A 6,000-nucleotide genomic window follows, 5' to 3' on the forward strand; every position below is an offset into this window, starting at 1 on the left:
AGAAAAGTAGCAAAGGCCAGAAGACCAAAACTCAAATAATCTTCCACAGAACAGAATGTTCCTAGTATAGGGCTGTGCCCTGCCTGCAATTTTTAAGCCAAGTACTAAGAGAATGTCATTTTTTTCTAGTTTCAATTATGGTTCATATCAACAGTTTATCAACAGTATTATTAGTATATGGCAAAATTAATTGCCCTGTGCAAAGAGCATAAGGCTTGTTTTACCATGAAAATACCCAGTTATGCAGTAATTACTGTCAAAAGTTAGCTCACTGACTTAATCACATGTGTCAAAGAAGACTAATTAATTTGAAGGATGTTGAGAAAAACTAAACAGTGCCATTGTCAAAAAAAAGTTAATTTTTGCATCTGTATAGAAAACAAATAAATTCTGATTAGCATCTTTCACTTCTAAATGTTAATGTTCTTCTGTACTAAAGCTAAATGTTAAGGGTTTTAGATGTATGTACACAATAGAATTGTGTTTTCCAATAAACCTGTTGGACTATAAACTGGTGTCGTGTGACTTCTGACCTTATACTGAGGATACGCCTGATGCTCTGGTTGCAATTACATCTTCAGTCATACCCTTGCAAAGAAAAAAAGAGATTTGCATTCTCTTCCAACCTTTCGCAAGCTCAGGACATCCCAAAACACTTCATAGCCAATTAGGCCTTTTTGAAGCAGAGTAACCCATTGTATTGTAGGAATTATGGCACCAATCTGCTGACAGCATGGTCCTAAAAACTACAATGAGATAATGACCAGATCATCCGCATTAATGTTAATGTTTAGGCTTTAGAGTGTCAGGAGGTGAGCTATTTGGCACAGAATTCTCAGCTTCTGAATTCCCTTGTAACCAGTGCACTTATATGGTTACTCCAGTTCAGTTACATGGTGAATGGCGGTGCTCAGGATGTTGATAGTGGGATTTCAGCAAAGATAATGCCACTGAACATCAAGAGAATGTGGTTAGATTCTCTCTGTCTGTTTGGGGATGAGCATTGCCGGGCATTTCTGTATCACAAATATTATTTGCCACTTCGCAGCCCAGGCCTGAATGTTATCCAGGTCTTGATTCATATGGACATGGGCTGTTTCAGTAGCTGAGGAGCTGTGAATTGTGCTGAACTTTTGTGTAATCATCAGAGAATATCCTGATTTCTGACCTTATGATAAAGGCAAGCTCATACCAGATGGCTGAAGATGATTGGGCCAGGACCACTACCATGAAAAATACCCGCAGCACTGTCCTGACACTGAGATGTTTGGCTGCTGACGACCACAACCGTCTTCCTTTGTGCTATGTATGATTCCAACCAATGGAGAACTTTTCTCCTGATACCCATTGACTCCAGCTTTGCCAGAGCTCCTTCATGCCACATAAAAATTAAATGTTGCCTTAATGCCAAGGGCAGTCATTTTCCCTCCTCTGGAGTTCAGCTCATTATCATTTTCTTAAAATTTATTCTTAGGATGTGTTGTGTTCATATGAAGTCCAATGTTTATTAGTTATCCCACAGTACCATGAAAAGCTGGTGGCTGGCTTGCTTTATAAGCCGCTGGCCAGTTTGAATGTTAATGGCTGAGCTGCTTCTGTATCAGTGTCTCCATCCAACATTATCCTTGATTGTCGTGGCTGTGGGTCACCTGTCCACAGTTAGGCATCTTTAATAAATGAAGCATGCTGGAGATGATAATGACCCTGTCGATCCTGGCAGAAATCCATTATAAGGCGTTTTGCCATATTGTTGCTTCAACATGTCAATATTATGCTTTGTAGGATTAATGGTAACTGTACTTGCTACTTGTATAGGTTCCCAAGCTCTGCTTCTCTCTGCCATTACCTGGAGCTGATAAAATTACGATTGGATCTTTACAGAACAATGTTAATTGTGATTTTAGATAGGTCTAACATAGATGAATTATCTACAGCTTCCTTTAGTTTGGAGTTGCGTGATTCCTCTTCAGGCCTTTGGGGGGTGTGTGTGTGCATGTGCATGTGTTAAAGAGGGACAGCACAACAGAGAGCCAACCACCAGAATTGCAATGGTAACTGATGGTAAATATTCTGTATGTTCAACACTATTTCACTTTTAAAATTAATATCATGAACTCACTTCCTAAAATGAGGTGACATGTATGTGGAACAACATGATGGAGACAAAACAGTAATAAAGACCTGAAGCTCTATCACTTCTCTAGCTGGTAATATAGTTTTACTTTATACTATCAGGCGTTCAATAACCAGGATATTGTTACATAATGTACTAAATAGTGTCAAAAATCTCTACAATTTTGGAACAATTTTCACCTGCTAAGATGAAACCTACCTTGCTGTACCGTTGATAGCAATTACTATAAAAAGCTTCAGTGGTGCAATAAGATAGTAAATACTTGTAATATGGAAATTATTAATGTGCAATTTTGTGAAACATCATAGTCTCAATTAAAAAAAAGTGAAGGGTGAAGTCCCTTCAGTCCTATGGACCATAGGGCTGCTCTCTCACGAGAGAGAGGTGACTGATGACTGTTTAACCTAAGGTCAACACACGTTAGGCAAGAGGAAGGTTTGAGAAAGGGTGTCCGTCACAGTAACCTCAGCTAGTGCAGGAGTCAAACCCACGCTGTTAGATTTAGCCTACATTGCAAACTAACCATTCGGCCAACTGAGCTAACCAACCCCTTCACGGGCTCATTGTATTACAAGCAAAAAGCTTTGAAGGGCTGATTTAGTGTGACAATTTATAGTGTAATCAGATATCTACTGAAAGAAAGATGTGAAATTCTGCAGTGCTTTTCACCTCAGTGCCACTAAGCTTTACAACCAATGAAGCGTTTTTGAAGTGTTGTCTGTTATAATGAAGGAAACACAACAATCAATTTACATGCATCAATACCAGACACTCAAGTTTAGCAATGTTAGTTGAGGGATAGATATTAATCAAGATACAGGGAAAACCCATCCATTTTTCATTGTAATCATGTCACTTTGCACTCAAATCAAACGTTAGGGGGGCCTTGTTTTACATTGAACTTGAAAGACATCATTTCCAAAAATGCAACGTTCCCTCAGTATTCTACAGAAGCAATAACCAAGACGCATGCTCAAATATCCAAACTGGACATGAAACCACCAACTTTCTAAATTCAGAGGCATGAATGCTAATTCTGAGGCCCAGTTGTTACCTTCTATAGTTCAAAACCTTCCAGAAGTGATTTCCAAACTCTTTACATTGAAACAAATAATATTATTGGTCACATTGGCATGAGTAATCTTTTGTCCTCCCAAAGTTTACATTTGTTATTTCTGTTAGAAATAACAAATGTGAATTCAGAATAGGAACAGGGCCACTTGAAAGAAACACATGGTGAGCTCACAGGTGATCCGAATGTAACGTCAGAAACATTCCATTATATTTACCAAGGAGAATCAGATATGCTGCACATGATATCAGAAATCAGAAGCGGTAAAAAATATTTAAGACGGAAGGAGAAAGATATTGACACATTGATCAAACTTAGAGAGGAAATAACTGTTGTTCTAAATATGTTTTCACACATATTAAAAGAACTTAGTAAAAAGAAAGCATGGGTGCTATTGTATGTATATGAACTTCATCAGAAAAGGGAATAGTGCCAGAGAGTAGCAGATTGCTGAAGTAACTCCTATGTTTTGAAAGGGAACTTGAATCAGTCCAGGCAACTTATAAACATGTTAACTTATTCTTATTAAATTCTTTGAAGAAGCATTGTTACCTAATATATTTGGTTTTTCAAATAACCTTCAGTAAGAGAACACATGATCACTTAAGAATTATGACTAAGGTGAGAGCAAATGGAGTCAGGAACAAGTTGTAGGATTGATAGCAATCTAACTAAATAGAGAATAGAGAGCAAGGCTTACTAGGCACTTAGATGGGCAAGTGGGAAGTGCCAAAGCAAGCAACTAAGATGGAATTTTGAGTTTTATTGTTGGGAGTTGGAGTTTGAAGTCTTAGGACTCTACTGGAGGAAGGTAGAACCACATCTGAAGTACCTTGTACAGTTTTGGTCCTCACAGTTAAGAAACGAGGTATTGGTTTTGGAGGCAGTTCAAAAGTAATACATTGGACTGATTCATGGGATGAAAGGGTTGACTTATCAAGAATGGTTAAACAGGTGAGGCCTTCGTTGGTTAGAGTTTAGAAGAATGAGAAGTAGTCTCATTGAAACATACAAGATTCTGAGGGTGCTGCATAAGGTTGATGTTGAGAAGGCATTTCCACCTCAAACTAGAAGACACATTTACAGAATAACCGAATATTCAAATAAAACTGAGATGCAAAGGAATTTCTGCTCCAGAGGATAGTGAACATCTGGAATTCTCTACCCCAAAGAGTTTTGGAGATGAGAACACTGAATGTACTTAAAGAGGACGTAGATAGGTTATTGAAATATTGGGGAATTGAGGGCTGAGGACCTGGCACAAAGGAGAAGTTCAGCCCTGGGGATGATCAGCTGTGGTCTTGAATTTTGAGGTAGTGTTGAGAGGCCGAGTGGCCTACTCCTGTTCTTAGATTCCACAAGAATCAGTGTTGGGATCATTTGTTTTTCTCCTTCTATGTAAACTTAGGAATCAAAAGTACATTTTCAAAATTTATGGATGATCGTTCATACAGAGGAGAACTGCAATGTAAAACAGGAATTTTGAATTTTATAGAAGGAAAATGTAATTGGTAAATGAACTTCAATATATGTAAGTAGTACGAGTTGATAGGAATAATATGCAGGCTACATACTTCTTAGAAAATAAATGTCCAGGGTGGATAATGCAGGTATGTGTGAGTATAGATACACAAATTATTATAAATAGCAGCAGAGGTTTACAAAGCATTAAAAAAAAAACATAGCTCTTGGGATTATCTGTGAGAATAGATTAAAAGGCAGAGAAGTAAGGTTAAATTTGTATTGAAGCTTAGTTAGATACACTTGGAGCAAGTATTTGCACAGTTCTGGTCTCCATATTGTATAAAGATCATTGGAGCATGAAATAATGTGCAAAAATGATTTACCAAGATGATACCAGAACTGAGAGGCCATAACTAACAGGATTGATTGTACAGGGCAGCATTTTTGCCTCCAGAAAAGAGAAGACCAGGGGTTGCACTAATAATGCTTTTTGAGATTATAAAAGAAATTTAATAGGAGTGTCTCCACTTGGAGAGGAGACCAGAGTTCAGACTGCAAATATAAGATGGTAATGAATATATCCTAACTGCAAGGTTAGCAGGAGACCGATTTCGTTAAAGGTTTCATTAAAGGCAGATTGCATTAGAGGATAACTGCCTTTGAGTAATGTCTCTTACAAGCTACCCTATGGCACTATGAACAAAGGCTACAGAAGTCTCCTGCTAAGATGCTGCAACATATTTCATTGAACCTAAGAATGATTACAGCACAGGAGGCCATTCAGGCCATTGAATCTGTTGTTACTTTGTTTGCTAAATGTTGTCACTATTTGTGCCACTGTTCCAACTGTATCAGCAAATGTAGGGGATTCCTGAGGAATTGATAAGGTGACTTAACTTGAACTCCCCAACTTCCAAAGCCCGTCATTGTTCAATATTAAAATAAAATAGGCAGGGACAGCTCCAGTTTCCATGTGTATTAACAGCTACACAGGTGAAATGCGTTATAAGTGATTGAACTGAATAAAAGTATTTGGTGGAGCAGCAGTGATGAATTCTCAGACATACTTAGTCCATCTGCTGCTTTATGACTATTCTGTAATAGTGTGATTCTCAACCTCTTATACTAATGCTATTTAAGGCCCACTTGAACCAGTGAACAGCTTCATTTTTGTTGTACGCCTTTCTCGAATGCCTTTGATCTGAATTTTCTCCATGGACTTCTTTATCCCCCTTCCTATTGTTCCTATTCCTTTGTTGAACCCTTCCTTGTAAGTGTGGGAAAGATTCTGGAAAGTGAGTGGAGCTGAAGTTTTGAAAACTTGCTGACA

This window comes from Rhincodon typus, chromosome 2 (assembly GCF_021869965.1).
Source record: "Rhincodon typus isolate 14 chromosome 2, sRhiTyp1.1, whole genome shotgun sequence".
NCBI classification, from domain to species: domain Eukaryota; kingdom Metazoa; phylum Chordata; class Chondrichthyes; order Orectolobiformes; family Rhincodontidae; genus Rhincodon; species Rhincodon typus.